Raw genomic sequence first — 21,026 nt, forward strand, 5'->3', positions numbered from 1 at the left:
CCCTTACTTCTAGAGAGGTTGTTAAAGGGAGGTAATCTGAGATGAATGTGAAATTCAATCAAATATGACAACTTGTGTTTCTTGCACCGAGCAAGTCATTAAATTTTATTTTTTTAAATATAAAAACATTACTGGATCAAATTACGCGATTTTTGGAATATGCCATCTTCGTTCTGTGATGGGCACACGCACCATAAAGACTTTTCTGCATTTTCTTTACTCACAGTTTTCCTTAAAAGTGCAAGTCTAAATAAGCAGCAAATGATTTAACTCCATTGCACCACATGCTCTTGAGAGAGAATCAACGAGATCTTGATTATGAATGTTCTTCAAAGTGCTGTTATAGACAGTAGTCGTCTGCATAGTTGTCAAGCAAGTTTGTGAAGCAAACCTTTGTGCCAGACCCTATAAAAAGCTATCGCCCTAGAATTTAAGCATATCAATAGATTCACTAAGCATATGCAATATTATAGTCAGCTGTTGATTTTGCAGGACAGAATCCATATTCGGACTATTTTTCTCATTTCAATGTTTCGGTCAATATAACCCTCTGATCTTCTTGGAATATATGATTTCGAACTTGGAAACCTTTAAGAAAATAAATAAATAAATAAATAAAATCAGAGCAAAATAAATGATTTTGTGATATTTTTTATTCGTAAAATTAAGACAATTTCAATGGTTTATAAAGTTTATTTGCCCCCCCCCCTCCGCAGCAAAGTTAGACACAGAGATGGTTTAAGTTGGGTAATTAAGCCCTCTCCCCCACCTAAGGGAACACTGCAAATGGTCGTGAACCTTGTCAACATTTTTTAATGGAGGCTCCGCAGGCGACCGACAATAAACCAATCCCTTTTTAAAAGCAAGTAGGTAATGCCTGGAAAGATTTCATATCTATTCGCATTTTCACCACTGTTCGATTTGACATAATTTGAGGCAATCATCAAAGCGTAGTACCCGTTTCTAGCCTCAGAGAAGGAGAAATCATTGACAGGGACAATTTTGTTTTTGTCTCATTCAGAGTAACCCTTTCTGAGGAGTTAGATATCCTTCATATAAAAAATGATCTTTTGCCTGACTTTGCCTTTCAGGGGGGGGGGAATAAATAGGGGCATATGGTCGAAACCCCCCCCCCTCTCTTCGGCATTCTGAACGGCTGTAAAAATAGGCACGTTCAAACTAGATAGGAGGTGACATGCAATAAGTTCATCTCCTCTCCTTTTGGGGAGGAGGAGGAGGTAATGCATGGGAGGATGGCCTAATACAAGAACGCGTTTAAAAAAAAGAAAAAAAGGAAAGTTGGTGAGGGAGAGGGAAGAGCTAGAGGAGTGGAAGAAGAAGGAGTTTTCTTCCGGTGTGACGTCAGAGGGACGCCATCATAATGCTCGGCTTTGGGTGTGCGCTGGTTTTAAGACCGCTATAGAATCCGGTTTTTTTCACAATAACGGTAAGTCGGATCCATCTAATTATTTCTCACCAATAATCTATCACACAGTTCGATCTTGACGTCGTCTATGTTTGTTAGTAGGTTTTGCTTTTAATCACGGAATTAGAGGCGCGAACGGGACGATGTATTGTTTTGTTTCATACCTTGTAAAGAGACAGTTACAGTTGTTTGGCAAGAGACAGAGAGAGGGGTGGAGGGAGGACATAAGTAAAAGAACGTTCCCCCTCCCCTCAAAACACATTTTTTTTTTTTTACTTATATATGAAAATCTTTCGCATTCTATTTGAATAAAGTAAACATTAAATCATCGTTCTTTAAAAATTAAAGAATTACAAGTAATATTGAATATTAATTCAAATTAACAAACAGCTCAGAATTGTTCGGTTGTTGGCAGAGACACTGTTGAATTTGGCATTTAAAAATGGTAAACTGAAGGTTCAAACTCGTTTCTGACACCCTCCCCTCATCAAGAAAAAAAAACAAACTATTTCTCAAAAATGTATTCTCCAACCCGGTGCCTATACATATCAGCCCCCATAGCTGCCAATATTGACTCTTTAAAATGCGACCACACAAAATGAAACTCGTGTTCATGAAACGAAAATATATTTACATTTTTGTATTGCAATTTACCTTCCACTACATTATAACTTTGGCGGACTTGAACGAGCTTTTCCCCCGTCGTAAAATTAATTCCTTTTCACGTTTTCTTTTTTTTTTTTTTTTTTTTTTGCGGATTATCGTCGATAAGACTTGACTTTCATATTAGAATTTTTAAAAAAGTTTATTGATTGACTTTTAACGTGAAGGATCACTTTTAAATTATAACGTTCTATTAAATTGATACCCCACTTTTCGGTCAGTCAGCAAAACTCTCCTTATTAAGCTATTTTTGTGGTATAAAAGAAAAAGTTAATAGAAAACGTCATAATTTAAGTGCCCCTACGTTAAGCCATCAAATAAGCTTTTAAAAATATTTTTCTGCTAATATGAAAGTTAAGTCTGTTATCGACAATAATAATAATTTTACGACAGGGGGGAAAGCTCCTTCAGATCCGCCATAACTTTTTTTTTTTTTTTTTCAAATAATTGAAAAGTTGCTTCCGATTGTTGAAAATTCTGTAAATTTCGTAGACTGACACGAAAGCTACAGCAAACTATGCAAAACAAAACAAAACCAAATATATAACTAAAATTATGTCCACGTGACTAAAAAATGTAAAAACTAACAAAAAAACTAAATAAAAAGCAACAATTTTCAAAAATAGGTACAATGCAACGATGTATGAAAATAAAATGTAATTTAAATAGAATCTTTTTTTTTTTTTTTTTTACACGATAGTTTGTTTTTCCGTTTCAAGAACTCGAGTTTAATTTTGTATGGTCACCGCGGTTGTAATTCATTACTATACAATATTAGCAGCCATGGATGGGGGTTAATCTGTATAAGCACTTTTTTAAAAAAGGAAAAACAATTAATACCCGTTTCTTTGCATTTCTAGGCTCGTTAATTTTTATTTTTAAACATTTTTTGTATAGATATTATAATAGAGTTCGACATAATGGCTGCTTCATGTCAACTTCTTAGGCGCGTGGTAGACATTATTTGTTAATTTTGGATCAGCTGCTACTTTCAAAATAATACATTCCAACTAGTTTTCAAGATTGAAAATTTATTTTTCAATTTTAGAACCTGAAATATTTGATAAAAACACGATTTTAATTTCAACTTTCAAATATTTATTTTTATAGAAAAAATGTTTTAAAAGAAATGAGTTGGAATGAATCTTCAAAATTTGACCCAATCTTTAGCAAAAATTCTGAGACAAATGTGTGTCCTTATTTAGTTTCCTCCCCCACAAGTTCGGTTTTAGTGTGGGAGGACGGGAATCTAGTTTTACAAAAAGGGTCAGTCTGGATCGGTACAAAAATAAATAAAAAAAATATCTGTCTGAACAGTTTTCCTGCATCGATGACAAAAAGATCAGAACAGGTACCACACTATGCTGAAAGATAAATGGCTAGCTCCCCTATACGTAACTTTGATAAATACAGTGAATTATTTTTCATTGCTGATTGAATATTTATTGAAATCAAAAATATAATACTGTCCATAAAATGTAAATATGACTTTTGAATTATTCTCCAAACCCTCCACCCGGGCAACGCCGAATAAACACACCCAGCAGCTTATTTACTTAAAGCTAATTTAAAGCACACAAGAAAAGTTTATATTTACTTTTTATAATTAGAATATTCCAAGAATTTGGACCCACATTTTCTCCTACTCAAAAAAACAACAACAAGTAAACTTGTGACTTTCTGTTTTTACTCCCCCAAATCCATTTATGGTCAATTTTCTGAGCATAAAAAGCACTTGTTACACACGTAGATACATCCTGTTTTATTTTCCTAACGACTGCTAGTACTAGGACTTCCAAAACGACACGAGATTACTTAAAAGTTGTCTAATTGTTGCACATTTCATAAAAAAAAATAATAAAATGTACAACTTGTCTGTTTGTTTCGTTTGACGTGACTTACACATAATTTTAATTAAATTCTACCACAATGCGTTTCGGGTTCTTCGTAAACAAGTAAATTGTCATAGTTAAAAGAAAAAAAAAAGCACCCTTGAAAACTTGAAAGGAATTTTAAAGAATTTAAACTGTCGAATAGAAAGTCATTTCTGGCTTTAGAATTCTTAGCAAAATTTAAGCAAGTATTGAAAGTTTTAGGGGCTACTTTATTTTTTTTTTTATTTTATTTATTTATTTTTTTTTTTTTTGCAAAGAAAGAAATTTCTTTTACTAAATGAAAATTTTAATATATTGTATTTATTTAAAAAAAAAAAATGATTTGTATATGCTACATGTAAAAAAAAAAATTCAATTTTTATAAAACCTACGTGCGTTTATTTCGGACTACATTTTTAGGGTGAAATTGATCCCTCATTTTATGGCCAAACTTAATTTGAAGGCAAACATTCACGCACACTATTATTTGTAAATATTTTACAGCTTTTAGACATTCTACTTTATAATTATTTGAAAATAATGACATATGTATATCTCAAAAGAAACCTATTTAATGTTTAACTGTATAAGCCATAAAACTAGTTTCACCTGTTCCTCTTCTTCGTCCTTTCCCGCAGAGTTTTTTCTTTTTGCTTATCTTTTTACCCTATTTGGTGATAGAATTTTTGGGGGAAAACTCACTTCACTTTTCTTCACCAACTCCTGTTTCTTTTTCGTTTTTTTCTTTCTTTCTATATTTGCAAGAAGCAGAAATAGAAATTCACATCAAGTGAGGATACTCGTTGCTTTATTTCTTTTCGTCAGCGATTTTGTATATATAAAATGTATTAATAAAGTACTTCTTTGTAATCTTTTAACCGTTTAGTTATTAATCTGAAGCTACTTATTTTTATTCATTTGATACTTGTATAGCTCAGTCCCTACGGCTACCAATACAACAGCCGAAAAGCAAACACGCCAAGAATAAACAAACACTGATTTATTGAGATTATTATGTATATACAATGTAAATTTTTCATTGTGGCATATTTTTTGTCTCTAGTGTTGCTAATCCTTTGTCATTCATGCGGACAGTTAATTTGTTTTTCTGAATTGTTGCATTCCATGCACATATTTTTTTTTTGTTTCCTACCTTGATCTACGAAATTCAAGGACTAAAATAAATAAATTGTCCGCATGACTGAACAAAATTAAATAGCAAACACAATTTACAGAAAAAAAAAATACAACCGTATTAAAATATATCGATAAACATTTTTTTTTTTTTCAGTTTCAGGAACACGATTTTAAATTTGTATATCTCTTTCAGCTACGGGATTTTACCAAACCTGAAACCAATATGGACACTCTTAGTTTATTTACTTGGCATCATTTTTTTTTAAGTATCTTTCGAAATTCCCTATATTGCAATATGAAACAGTAGATTGGCCAATCTACCTTGTGTATTAAAGGGTTCCGTTTGAAATTTTGCCCGGCTTCTCGCTTTAAACATAAAAATGTTCGAAAATACGTGAAGAAGGTTAAAGGTTATATCGGCCGAAACGTTGTGAATGCAACAAAATGAACCTAGTAGTTCGAATAATTCCAACATATTTTACTATTTCGCCGCCGCCTTACGAGGCTAAAGACATGTGTGCAATGCAAAGATATCTTTTTAAAAAAAAGTAAGTTTTAAATAAGAATTTTATTAAAGTTTGTTATCACTCTACAAAAACGATCGGTTTACTCGTAATTTTAGTTTTGGTTTAATTAGAAATGACAACACCGTTATTTTGGCAACCTCGATGTTTGTTTCGAAATTCCAACTTCCTGATGAGATTTAGTAGCATCCACGTTTTCAAGTTTTATTATTTTTGCCATTAGAAATGTATATTTAATTTTGACAACACGTGACATGACTTTATTTTTGTTCAAAATATAAGCAGTCGACTTAATATACACTGCTAATATTTGCCGACTACTACACAAACTTGATTTCTAAAATTTTTGAGTAATAATAAAACTAACTTTGCAAGTGGTGATATAAATAGTTCGATATATTTATGGCAATATACACCAGATTAGTTGATAACGGGTAATTAAACAATTTGTATAAATGACATTGAAGCGATTTTGGTGTATTTTAAACTGGGCTTCTTAACACTTAATCCTCGAGTAAAACAAATGCTTTGAAAGATGGTAATATTAAATATGCTAGTTATACCCTCCCTGCGTTGCCCGGGAGTCTTCCGTTTTTTTTATTGTCGAACTATTTTATTAAAATAACCGATTTGTTTACTATCAAAAACTTCATAATGATGGATTTAGTTTCATAATTAACCCATTTTGAAATGAGATATACAAATCATTTTGGTTTACGTGATTGGATTTTTTTTTCCATTTCAATGAATATTGAGTTAATAGTAAATAACGATAATCACACAGATATGCCAAGCAGTTTTATTAATATAGAGGTTGTTTGTATGGAAAATTATTTGTGGTCATACAAAGCACCTGTTCTATTCTAAAGATAGGAAAATAAAATTAATCGCCCTTTAAAATTAAATGAATAATCGATAATGTACAGATCGATCTGATTCACGGAAGAAATAATTTGAACGTGATCAACTGAATGTGTAGTTCGATGAATAGTTGGTTTCGTTTTTCTACCTGTTGTATTTTCCGGTTGTTTTGTTTTAACACTGAGTTTTTTAATGTAACATTGAACAAAAATAAATCAACTCGTCTGCTGAGTTTCCATTTTAAAAATCGTATCCGGAAGTAAATAAGCATCCCCCACAACTTCTCTCAATATTTTTTTTTAGTGATAATGTTTATAAGTGGTGGAGTGGACTGGACTGGTGGATTCTTCTTGTCAATATCATATCGCTTTTCGAATAATTTCATTTGATAGTGAACCTTTTCATACGGTTGCGATTTTATTAAAAAATTTTTTTTTTTTTTTAGATTATTGGGGTCATTCAGACAACTGTTCTCATTTGATTGTTATTTTCAAAGAGTTCCGACCGCTGTAACCTCCGATCTTCAAGTGCCTATTTTGTTAAACTCTAGAACGAAACGGAATTTCGAAGAAACAGTATACATGTTCGGTAAGAATAGCCTCTAAAGTGGGCGTACTATAAGATTCAGTAGAATATGAGAACCAATAATTATAACTAGTAGACGAAAATACCAGCAGGACAAATTTCAGTATGAGTAACGGTAAAAACAAAATCTATAATAATTTCTAGCAGTAGGCCCTCAAGATGTATACTAGAATTGTATTCATGGCGTAACGGTTAAAGGTGCTGTTTGTGTAACAATCAATTCTTATTGACACTTTTTTTTAGAAGCTAATGTTTCAATTCTTACTATGGACAACAATTATTGAGACATAAAAAATTAACACATCTATTCAGTCATGTGTGATGAAAATTAGAACAGTCTATTCCGGTAGATTAAAGAGTTCAGTCGCGACTGACGTATAATAGATTATATTTACGTCGGTCGCGGTTCAATTCTAAAATTCTGTCCATGTTCCGATGCGCGTGTTAGCTACACAACGTACGTGATAAATACGATTTATTTACAAATGCAAATTTTCCTCGTGCGAAGTTCAATAATTGCTACATGAAAATAATCTTAACAGAATCGATAACAACTAACGCTTTATTTAACCAATTTTTATTTTTGTACATCTACAGACAAGATATCGTAATTGATAGATCTCTGCAGACTAGTTGTAGTGTAAAAGTGAAACTATCGAAATCAATGAATAGTCTATCGATATATATGCCGTAATATTATTATTAGCTGTTGAGTAAAGAACAAGAGAACTGACACTTTGATCTCGATGTAGTAGCAACGTATTTAATTAAATCAGGATTGCTTTTGTTTTTCTCCTGCAATCGTCGAAGAAGTAGCTGAGACTAAGGACAGATTAGTGGAGTGAGAAAAAAGAAAGAAAAAAGGTATTATGTGTGAAGAGGAGTATGAGGGGCGATGTAGTTGTCTGTCATTTCTATTCAAATAAAATTGTGAGCACTTACTGTATCTGTGTCTATTGCTTCTACATGACCTACCCATATTTTTTATTTATTTATTATTAATCGGGGTTTGTATTACTGTACACATAGATTCGAAAAAGTTGCCGAAAAATAAATATATAACAAATAAATGTTATCAAAAGCAAGATAAGTTACTTTTCTCTCTAACTGGATAATTTTCTAGTGTTTTTATTTAATGTAACATGTTTATTCAGCTCGAAAAACATACAGTGTTTACTGATGTATTGGAAAATTTTAAATGGCGTCCGGACACGGTAAGTTTGGGGAAAGAAGTTATAAATAAAAAAAAAACTAGACAAAATACTGTTAGAAACTCGCTTAATATGTTACCGTAAACATAGGCTGACATATATTCGGTGGGGTTTTAACAGTATTTGGCATATTTTTTAAATTTTTAACTCCTTTTTCCAAACTTACCGTGTGAAAGAGAGAGTTGGGTGCCATTTTAAATATATAATCTTTACTACTGGAACAACTTTTTCGAATCTATGTGTACAGTAATACAAACCCATTAATCGATTATTTATCTACATGAAAAATAGGTATTGGTGCAGCAAACCTATCAAAACCGACTTTTGCCGATGCAGAATTATATACCCCCCCCCCAAAGCAACAATGAAAACAAAAAAACAAACTGAATAAAAACGAACTGGCGTCAGAATCAAAACGAGGCGGCGTTCTGAAAAAGAAAAAGTAATATTTAAAGCAAGGCAAAAAAATTAATGAAAAAATTTTAATAATTTGTTTTTTTCACAAAGTTTAAATTGTTTTTTATTTATTCAGTACTAGTCTTGCTTATTACGTGATCCTTCAAAATGTAAAAGGAATTTGAAAGCATTTAAACTGCCGAATAGAAGACATTTGCATAAATAACCATAGATATTAAGACATATAAATAATATAGATAAAAATACAAAAAAAAAAAAAAAATGATATAAATAAAGCATTATTTATAGTTTAATAACAATTTGGCTCAATTACTAATCTAATGACCAAACAATAATGATTCCTTTTTCGTTGCAAATTCGTTTTATATTCGTGCAGGCATAAGTGTTTTTTGCTCTCCATGAAGTATTGGGTGCAAGTTTGTTGATATCAACAAAAAAAACATTTAATATCAAATGGTGATTAAAATATGCTTGTGTGTTGAAATGAGATTATCAACACCTGAAGAATGAATAGTTTTGTTTCATTTTACTTCAAAGTTCTTAAAAATCAGACTTGATCTATAGGAGATGCATAGATATTTGAATGTTGCATTGCAGTTCTTTTATCTCTAAAACGTTCAGTTATTAATGAAGTTAGGAATATTAATTTCCCTCTCGTTTAGTGATCAGTAAACTACCTTGTAGTATATATTTTTCTGTCCTCTTGGGTTAACTGGATTTCAGGACAAGAATTTATCTAATCTGGTGGAGTATCCAGCTTAGTGTTGTTACTACATGCAACATCATTTAGAGAATGTGCATCAACTTGTGTAGGTTAGCCATACCAAGAGGAGTTAATTTGGGCTTCAAATACTATTTTGAATATTTAGTTGGGGTTTACTTGTAGGCAGACTGCGATTCAATGTGATAATTATTTTTGTATTTTCTACAAATAATTTGCGAAATTTGGTGACCATCATCGTTAAGTTTGATAAATAGAGCTTTAATCAAATATGTTAGTATAAAATAAGTTTTTGCCTAAGTATGTATATTTCGGAATATATATATATATAATCTTTACTACTGGAACTCTTAATGTTTTTTTTTTCACCGTTCACATTTCAGCTGAACATGAATATTTTAGATGATGGGAGGCAAGTAATTTAAATGAAAAAACAATTAAAAGTGTCAAGAGAAAATGAATGAAAATTATGAGAAATGGAGAAGGAACATCTATTATGATATCACAATGTAGTTTGAAATCCTTTTTAATGGTGAGAGGAAGGTGAATGATTAGAAGTAGTGAGAAATTTATGTAAATAATCAAGATAAAAAGGAGGTTAGAAGAGATGCTGTCTATGATGACATCACAACATATTTAACTGTAAAAATTGGGTGTTTTCTTTGATGATTGTTACAGTTGTTTAAAACATTGATTCTGTTTGAACCTGTTTAATTTTTTTTTTCTTATCTAATGTAAAAAATACTAACGTTAACCCAATCAAGTTTTTACTAAGTTATGTGATTATTCATGGATGTGGAAGATGAATCCGTAAATATAATAGTTGCATGTGTTAGTAAAAATTATGCAAGTGATAAAATTAGGAGAGCAATAGGGACAACAAGAAAACAGTTCAATGTAAAAAAAAAAAAAAATCTATTTACATTAAAAGTCAGTTAAACATATCTAGTCGTATTTCCTGTAAAAAAAAATGCATATTTACAAAATAATGTTTCTGTTGTAAAAAGAATAGAAAATTTTTCCAGTTCAATGAGTCAAATTTTGCATTTCAGTACGTCTCTAAAGGGTAGTCCTTGAAATACTTTTGTGTCTGTCTCTGCTCACCCTATTTTTTTCTTCTTCACAACATTCTACCCATGCCCATGGTGATCATCATCACATTCATCATCTAGAGCTGCAGGAAGAATGTAATTTGATATTAAACAGTGGGTAGATTTCCTTGTGCGCTCTAAGTTTTGACTGACTTGAGCTTTCATTTTGATAGTCTACATACACAGTGCATCTGCTTTCTTTAATCTTTCTTTTCAACTGAGAATATCTCTTTCTCGTCCATTTAGTCTTCAGATTAAAACATCAATAAACTTTGTAGACATTTTTATGTCTTCAATAGATCTGCAAGTCATAAGCCAACATTTCGCAGATGTGCATTTTTTACAGTCAGTGAACTTGCCATTAACTTTGGATTCTTTTTATTTCTTCATCTATGAATTTGGTTTATGTAATAAAAAATTAAACCTGATCACTTGTATTATTTCTTTAATGTGTCTTTATAAGCTAGGTTTGTGTAGATGTTGATATATTTGCATCTACAAGATTCACCTCTAAACTAATTAACCGATCGTTATGAATTTTGGAATACAGCTGTCAGATGTTTCTCATTTGTGTCAGTTGTATATTTAAAATTCAATGAACACTATTTTCATAGAAATATTAATAAACTCTTATTTGCTGCATTCTATTTTTTTTTTCTGTCCAAAAAGACTTTTTTTGTGCTATATACAGAAAAATATCAACGTTATCAAAACATATAGCTTATTATGTGAAATTTTCATGTGTTCTGCTAGTATTAATTATTTCGCAATTAAAAACTGCCTTGTATATCATAATAGTAATATATATATATACGTAAGTAGGAGTAAGATTGTTTTGGACATACAATTTGTATTTAAATCTGCTATTGAAAAGAATCAAGATTACTCTTTAATATGAAAGTGAAGCTACAGAACGTATTTAAACTACGTTAAAAAAAACAAACTATTGCAGGATTAACAAAAAACTTTTGCAGGTACAAATTTATACTTATCACTCAAGTTTCAGTTGAGAAATAAAGAATGCTAAATGAAAATTTGTCTACCTCGTAAGGTTTATATGGAATTAAGGTAGGCTTGTGTTTGTACAATAAGACTTTCTTAAAGACAAAAAATCTTTCTTTATAATTTATGTTGTGAAGATAAGTTTTGATTTAGGGTAATAATTAACCACGTAGCTGATTGTGATCTGTTCAAATAATTAAGCTCACAACAACTTTCTGTCATCGAACTGACCTGAAAAATTCTATGTATTTCAAAACGAACAAAAAAAAAATTCTGCCTAACCTTAAATTCTTTTTCATTTATTTTCCTTATGCTTTAAACATTTTTCTCTTTATTTAATAATTTTTGACCTTGAAATAACTTGCATTTTCTTCTGTGCCTTTCTTATTCATGTTTATATGACTTAAGATCTAAGATTATCATCCTCTTAGAAATATAAATATGTACAAATGCTATGAAAATCTGATTTGTGGTAATCAAAATACTCAAACTATTAAACTGATCATAATTTTTTTGCTCTATTTTGACAGATTCATTTTCTCATATTCATCTAATATCCATAGCCTGCAGTCATTCACCATTTTAGCAGATCTAACCTACTACTTTCTGATAGTAAATTTTCTAATGCAAAATAGCATTATGTACCATATTTGTTGTGTCTTTGTCCAGAGATGTAATTAAATATAAAATCGTATACCAAGATCCGATACATGCCATACATTAAACTGATTATGACTAAAATCAAACTTTTCTTGGATCAAAGTGTTCTGATGATATTGATTATTTTTAATTCAATATTGTTTTGCATTTGTGCAAATCATCCATAAACAGCAATGCTAATTTTATTTGATTTATAATTAGCTGTATTTTTCCAGTCTTATTCAAGTGGAGGTCTTTAGAAAAAAATAATTGAAAATATAGGCATGTTTACAAATTTTCTAAAATAGGATTTAAAAAAAAGTTTTTAGTTTTTGTGTATTTTACTTTTGACTTAAATAAATGAAAAAAAAAACAAAAAAACAAACAATTCCATGCGTATTTATCAAAGTTATATGTAAGAAACACACATTACCTTCTCTGATATTTTTAATACATGTTTGTAAATTATAGAAGTAAAAAAAAAAAAATAAAAATGATGTTGTCGAATTCATTCCTGGGTAACGTGCTTGTTGTTAAATTAGCAAAAAATATAACTATTTAAACCTGAAATTACTCCATTAATAAATACAAAAAGTGAAATGTTGCAAAATGTTTGCTGTTTCTGAGATGAGACCATATCTCGTTAATTATACATTTCAGACATTTTCGTTAATTATCATTTTCATGTTGTGGCTGTTGATCTTTCTGACCTTCTACAAGATAGTTACATTTCCGCATGTTCATTCCTATTTGGTGAATTAAGTTCAATTCTTGAAGTAACCGAAAGTCATTTAAAAGGCATATGGAACTAGAGTAATTTGTTCCAGTGGATTAACTAAATGATTAACAGCAAAAAGCGTCCCCAAAAAGTCTGGATCGAACAATAACTTAAATAGTGTAAAAATGATGACAACAGTTTGAAACATGAGAATAATTTATTTGCTTTTCTGACCTTAGGAAATAAAATACTTATTGAGTACTAACAGGGCTATCTGGCTTTGCCCGGGGTCATGGCTAAGAAAATAGTTTTAGAAAGTCTTGCTCTACTTCAGTCATGTTACTTTTTTTTTTCTTTTTTTTTTTTTTTTTAATTTTGTCCCTCTGATTGTCTTTTTCTCTTATTCATGCTAAAACTGATGGAAACGAAGAATAGAAGTTATCAGCTAAGTGTATGACCTAGTTTTAGTGTTCTTTTTCAAACATTTACCACTTTTGAAATTTAACTTGGATTTAACTCAAGATATATTTTCATCTTGTTTACTTACCTTGTATCCGGGATATGTCTGCGATAATCACTTCACTGCTGACTTGAGTGTTGCTGTATGGTCCTCTTCAGTCTCTGGAGGCTCAGCCTCTTCTTTAAAGAGCTAGTTTGTTGCTAATCGCCTAAAGTGTCTTTTCCAGGAAATGCCATTAGGGCTGCTCGGGTATTTTTATAGGTCAGAGCATAATTCAAGGGTGTTGAGTTTTCAACACCACATCTGACCTTGTATGTATCCTCTAGGAATGGAGGTAAATAAATAAGATTCTTTTTAAATTTAAAAAATAAAACTTTCGATAAGATATTGTTATCCAAAGATGCAATATTTGGTGAATCATCTTTGTTTTAAAGAATTTAAGTTTTGCTTATCTTGATTTGAATCATCTAAAAAAAAACTATAACATCTAATGGGATCACTTAGTAAGAACCAAATTTTCCATCTACTGCTAATATTTAGAACAGTTATGACATAGTGAAGTCTTCTGATTTTACTAAGCTTAACTTAGTAACAAGACTATAATTTATAGGCAAATCCTTGATGATAAAACTGATCTCATTAGTTAAATCTCTAAACCAAGTTTTCTGTGGCGGTAGCAACCCTTTTTGCATATATGTTATGTAATAATTCAAAAGTACAATTGTTGTACATCCGTTTAGAAAGGCCAATGTGGTGTCACAATAGGAAAAGTTTGACCTGTGCAAGACTAGTTTAATGCACGTAATCTTATCCAAAGTTATTTTCATTATTTACTTATTAATCTTGTTGAGAAAGGTATTGATAACTATGAGCCAAATTAGCAATTTTATTTAATCAATCATATAGATGGAATCATTCCAAATAAGTATTGTTTTGGCAATAAATAATTTGCAAGATTTTTCTTGATATAATTTTTCTGTATTCTTGTATACATTTTTATTCTTTAGTTATATTTTTTATTTTTGCCCCCACCCACACACGACAAAAGGAGGGTTGACCTATATCCGTTCGTCCATTCATCTGTCTGCAGTTTTCTACATAACTATGCTTTGGAATTTTTTAAAATTTTTCATAAACATTAAACATGATAAAAATAAAAAAGTAACAGAATTGATTTTCCGGGAAAACTCTGGTTGCCCCCTAGAGGTGCCTTTCGGGTTAAAATGGCTAAAATTTACACTTTTGTGCTTATTAAAAAAAAAAAAAAAAAAAATTGATGCCTTGGATTTTTATAAAACTTTCCGAAAAATTGTAATTAACTGATTTCTATATAATTTTGTTTGTCTATACTTTGATAACTCTTGGGTGTGCCCCAGGGGCTCTTTTAGGGCTAATAAAAACACTCCGTTTTTGGAACTATTTTACCATATTTGTCCATAATTTTCTGTCTATGTCTATTTAGCAGTTTTACATGGTGCTGAACTCAAATTTAAATATGTGAAGGCCTTGAGGACTTTTGAGGTTAAGTGAGGGTAGAGGGAATGATGGACTTAGTCATTTCTTTTTTTTTTTTTTTTTTGCATGTTGCAGAACTCAAATTTACATATGTTAAGGCCTAAAACGGCACCGCTTGTTCATTTTCACTAGGATTTGGCATCACCTGGAGATTTTTGGGGCTAAATGTGGGGGATGGAGTGCAAATGCTGAATTTAGTCATTTTTATTTTATGCCTCGTTCACTGTGCACTCACGGGGGACCATGCATACTTCACTTGTATTTTACTAAACTTATCAGCTACAGTCAGATAAAACCAAGAAAAATGCTTAAACAGATCTTGGTAATGTTTTGAAAGAAGGATTGATAATTTGTCTAATTCAGAGTATTCTTCCTTGGATGCTATTTTCATGTTTCAGCTAATGTAACCTCTAACCTTCGTTAGATAAGTCTTGTTGAATTTGAGGAATCTGTACAGAACTTTGAACTAAAGCATTTGTTTAATCCATGGCTGTAGATTATTTACATGGACGCATGATGTAGCAGATAAGTCCTAAGTAATAATTAATTCTAAGTAACAATCTTCTTGAAAGTTCAATCTTCAGTACAGGGAATACTAAGAAGATAATAAAAATTAAGACTTCTTAATGGCTTATAGAATAAGAACAATCTACCCTCATAGATTAAATACAGGGTTTAGTTCCAAATTCTGTAGAGATTCCAGAGTTTGACAAAACTTACCTTTAAAGATCTAAGGTTATATTTACCGAAATGTGAGAATAACGTTCAAGATGAGACATCCAACTAAAACTGGTCTGGGAGTTGAGCAGCAAGATGTCTGTTCACAGGTTAGCACAATCAGGGAAGCAAGAAATGGGGGGGGATTTCAAAGTATAGCAATCTGAGGGAAGAAACTATAAAATTGCAGTAATGGAACAGAGGTTGGAGCTTAACCGATAATGCAGGACTTATTAGATTAAAATTTTTTTGGACCCTGTCTAATAGGGAGAGACTAGTGGTTGATGCACCAGCCCAGATGTAGCAATAATACTTCATACATGGGTAAATTATGGCTTTGTAAAGATATAGGATGCTTTCGGGTGTGAGTAATTTTCTAACATGGTAAAGGGAACCCACCTTTGCAGTAGCCTTTACAATGTTCTCTATGTATTTGTTCCAATTCATGTTGCCTGTAAATGTTAAACAGTATTTGAACAATGAGCTTTCAGGTAGGGTGTTATTTGTCATGTTAATTGGTGGTTGAGAATGTTGTAGTTGTTAAAGAAAAGAAGCTTAGTCATAGCATTAAATGTTACCATCCATTTGCAGCCCCCATTCCACTACAGACTGAAGGTCATTTTCTACAGTTTCTGATATTACTCTGGATATGTGTACAATTATTTTTCTTTCATGTCTATTATACAGTGTGGTGTAATCAGCAAATATACTCATCTTGAACACAATTTTATTAGAGAGGTCGTTTATGAAGTTCAAGATAATAATGTCCAAGGATTGACCTCTGAAGCACACCCGCATTAATATGTTGTTGTTTAAACGTACAGCCATTAAGGATAACCTTAGTTTTTCTCTTGTATTGTTCACGATTTGCACATTTTCCACATCTTGTTGACATTTTCACAATGTTTCAGCTTTTGTGTTTTATGATCTTCAGGTGTCTTTATTGTAGTGAATAATCTTTTATGGAAATTCAAACCAAACTTCATATTTAATTCAATGAATAAAGCTAAAACATTCAAGATGGCAACAATCAAGATCATGAAAACAGTTGAAAACCTAAGATTTTATTTCATTCTTTGTATACATAAGTAATTTTTATGATGACAAATTGATTCAGTATCCCAAAATATATACTCAAATGCATCTTTCCTTCAAATAAATCTGTCATTGCCATTGTTTAATTGTATAAAACAATGGTCATTCCACGAGTAAAGCCTCCTATATTTTTATTTTATTTTATTTTTGCTTTCAACTCAAAGTTAAAGAGCTATGAAGATGGGTGTGGTACCATTAAAACTATCTACCTTTTGTGCTCTAGAATTTATTTTCCTACATAGTCACCACCATATGATGCATTTCTACTTCTGACACACATGATCGGTTGCCTTCTTGGGGTCTCACACAGTCAATATCTGCAACTTTCTGGTTTTGAATGCATAAGTTCAGTCATGCAGTTTGCAATCCTCTTTGAGTCATTAATGTCAAATTAAAAAAATACAAGGCATTACTTTTGTAACATCGCTCATACAATCAGTGATATGAGTATTTGATTTTTAATTTCCTGAAAATTAAATTATGTTCTTTGTTTTCTCCATTAATAGTGTGTATTTCTTATTTTGTATCTCATACATAAAAAAGTATAATATTTATATAGCTCTTGGTAGGAGAGCCATATTGTCTTCCCTTTATATTTGCTGACCAGTGATGACAATGTCCTTGAATACTTGGAAAGAATGGAAAACTTAAACTGGCATTTTTAATTTTAAATATACTTAGTTTATCTCACAGCAGGGACACTCAGGTGAGTCCTCCATTTTCGAACCATGTGTCAAGGAGTCTGACGTTCCAGGTCAATTGCTAGGTCAGAGAATTGTTGAGATGAGACTTTATATTGTACCTAATCCTATTCGAAGCAGATCCTCTTGTCTACCTTAACTGCAAAAGAAACAGTTGATCAACAGCCCCCACCTCACTAATCACCTATGGAATTCCTTTCTAAAAGACCAAGAAAGGTCACTGGACTAGCTTTTTGAGTGTAACTTTGTATTGTCTAAAGAACTGCAATTCGTCCTTTGACCTACAATGGCCTTCAACTGAATGGACAAGAATGATATTGGAAAAGGCGATATAAACTACGGAGTTCTATGCAGATTTTTTTGAAAATTTGACTCTGGAAAGCTAGTCTCTCTGCTATTTGATGCATCAGGTCGGGCATTCCCTAGGATGAGAGGGAAAACTTGTGGTGCACGCCTCTGCTCTACCTTTGAAATAGTTTCCTTCAAAGTCAAGTGTTAACCAATGCTTTAACCTTTGACTGCATCTCTGACTAGTTCCTCTTGAACTTGAGGCTTAGTCTGACCCACACGCGAAAGATTCAAACTTGGTTGTCTGTTTAGCAGAAAGGAGTTGGAAGGGTTGTGTCACTACTCCAGGCACCCAATTGCAGATCAATTGATTTGCTGCAGTTTATTTTGGCTGTTGTGATTGTTTTTGTAACATGTGAGCACTCCCATCACCATCTCTATGCACAACACAGTGATGTTATCTCAAAGCAAAATGAATCTGAATAAGATTGACCCCCCCCTCCTCCTTATCTTGAGAAGTTGGGAGTCCAACTCAAGGATATAGAGCATGGTGGAGAGTAGTAGACAGTACTGACCCACCAACTGGAAGATACCAAAAGTTTGCAGGCACTTTCAGTTTGCTTGCATTACAGCCCCAATTGAAGCTCATGTTCCCATGCGGAAGTTCTATAAAAAATCCCACTTTCCCCAATGTTTTCCTTCTACTTGTGAAGCTGCCATTGCTCAAAAGCAGCATGCATACCGCAGATTTATCGAACATAAGTTCAGTACAGACAGATAAAAGTTTATAGAAGCTAGAAGTAATTGTAAGAAAGAAATAGCTAAAGCTAAGAGAGAATACATCAAAGCCATCAGAAAATGCATTGAAACGCAGAAATTAGGAACTTGTGATTTCTGGAAAATCTACAACAGTGTAGTAAATAATGGGCAATCAACATTTCCCCCACTATCCAACAATCATGAGGTTGTTTGCACAGCAACCAAAAAGGCTAATATGCTTGCCAGACAGTTTGCTTCAAACTCTACATTGGACCCAGCAAAACACTCCCTCCCTGATTTTCCTTTGCGAACTGACATAAAACTATATGATATGAAACTCACCCCTTCTCAGGTGCAGGATATCATAAAAAGCCTAGACACCTCAAAAGCATATGGACTCAATCTCATCCTGGCTGTACTATTAAAAAAATGCTCTGCTGAGGTTGCTCCAGTTCTCTTAAAACTTTACAGCAAATGCCTTAACGAATCTTGCTTCCTGATTTCCAAGAAGTCTGGCGAAAGAACTGACCCATTAAATTATCACCCCCATTAGCCTCCTCCTCTCTTCACCCAAATATTTAAGTTCATAATTAATCAAGCTCTAATTCATCACCTTACAGCTGCTAAACTTCTGATTGCCCAACAATATGGATTTAGGCAAGCCCATTTTACAACAGATATCCTGTAATCTCTGAACATATATACCATACACTGGACCAAGCAGAAGGTAGGGCAGTAGCCCTAGGTATATCTAAGGCTTTTGACAGGGTATGACACAATGTTTTTTTTTCAGGAAAATCATATCATACAGTATCACTGGATGAATACTTAACATAAGAGAAGAATCCCGGTTGTCCTCAATGGTCATACATCTAGACAATGTGATATAAGTTTGGGTGTACCTCTGGGGTTGATCCTTGGACCTTTATTATTCCTAATATTCATAAATAACCTCCCTGATAAAATTGTCTCTGATTGCTGATGACACCACGCTCTATAACAGGCACGAGAGGAAAACAAATGAACATATATCTAAGGCAATGTCAGAAACACTAGAGAAAGACCTCCAATTTGTAGTGAAATGGGGACAAAAATGGATGGTCACATTCAATACTGCCAAGACTAAGTTTGTTTCCTTCAACAATTACAAGAAACCTTTTCAACCACCAATAGCAATGGCCAAAAACGCATTACCTGAAAGTACTTCTTTCAAACTCCTCGGCTTAACGTTTACAGGGAATATAAGTGGGAACAGATACATTGAGAGCATTACCGTGTCTGCTGCGAAGAAGGTGAGCTCTCTCTACCATACTAGAAAGTTACTTACGCTTGAAAGTATCCTGTACTGCTATAAGGCCACCATTCACCTATGTATGAAGTTTTGTTGTCACATTTGGGCTGGTGCATCTGCTACTAGTCTCTCACTCCTAGACAGGGTTCAAAAGAGTCGCCAACCTGATAGGTTCTGAACTGTCATCTAAGCTTCAACCTCTGTTCCACTGGTGAAATGTTGCATCCCTCTGCCTGTTTTACAAATATGGTGGATGCTCTAACGAACTACAAGCCCTTGTACTCCCTCGACATAAGTACCCCTGTCAAACCAACAAGCAGCAATGTCCCATCCCTACACAATAGAGATCCGTAGATGTAAGAAAGCCTTCTATTTTAATAGTTTCTTCCTTAGAACTGTTACAATCTGGAATTCCCTGCTTCCCCAACTGTACTGATATGCAGAAGTTCAAGTGTAATGTGAACAGATATCTTGCTGCTCAACTCCTGACCTAGTATCCCTGCAACTTATGCCCCTAATAGTAGGCTCCTATATCAAAGTGGCACTGTGCCTTGTTTGGGTTGAAAATGTAACGGCAAGCAGTATACATGCTGAAGTCTGGTTTAAAACCGGGGATTTCTAAAAAAGATGCTAAAAAGCGATGGTTGACTAACTTGACCTCAGTGTCATCTTCAATCCTCTCTAGACACCTTTGAATTCGATGTAAAGTATTCTGAATTGATCTTTCTTTCACAATGTCATTTTGCTAGAGTTTGAGAAACTCTTCAATATCATCCTATGACCAGTTCAATAAAATATTGACCAAAATCTCTGACTCTGTGTTTAGCAGAGTTATGAGCCTGTGATCGTCTAGTTCCTTTAGCTTATGTGTCCAACTTCTTGAGCAGTATGATCATACTTTGATGATTTGACCTGGGATAAAATTTTCATCAAACCAATGATTGAAAATATTAGAATCGGTACAAACATGTATGACAGTTTCAAATATAATTTGTAGAGCAAGCTAAGTCTGTGATTTGTTACAGATGACCTACTTAAATATAATCAAAAACCTTGTGCTCTGTAACCCTGACTTTGCAACCAGCTGTTTTAGCTGCATTGAGGTCTGGAGAGTTGGCCGAATAGTTGCCAAACCATTGGACTGGGAGGTTGGTCAGTTAGGTTAAATGTTTCTCAAAATGTCTTGAAATACCTTCAGATCTCCAGAGTTGATTCCAAGATATGTCCATCCAGCTGCTTGACTTTTCACATGCACTTATCCAAACTACACCTAGAAACTTTATGCTCATCTGCATTAGAATTCATGGCTTCATTGGAAACTTTGCTAGCCT

The 21,026-nt window shown here is 32.7% G+C and overlaps 1 protein-coding gene across 15 annotated transcripts in view; it reads left to right on the top strand.

Annotated features, from left to right (window-relative positions):
* The first annotated feature begins 926 nt into the window (after positions 1-926).
* LOC145289209 (talin-1-like) overlaps positions 927-21,026 on the top strand; it is a 617,531-nt gene continuing 597,431 nt past the window's right edge. For 14 of the 15 annotated variants that reach the window (XM_080136391.1, XM_080136396.1, XM_080136401.1 and 11 more), the window contains exon 1: positions 927-1,447. The gene's annotated coding sequence lies outside the window, so the exon portion shown is untranslated. Of the gene's footprint in view, positions 1,448-6,930; positions 7,074-21,026 lie in introns of all 15 variants that reach the window. The other variant, XM_080136395.1, reaches the window with a different exon arrangement.

The sequence above is a fragment of the Euprymna scolopes genome, chromosome 2, assembly GCF_053919585.1.
Source record: "Euprymna scolopes isolate OS-2025 chromosome 2, ASM5391958v1, whole genome shotgun sequence".
Taxonomy (NCBI): Eukaryota; Metazoa; Mollusca; class Cephalopoda; order Sepiida; family Sepiolidae; genus Euprymna; species Euprymna scolopes.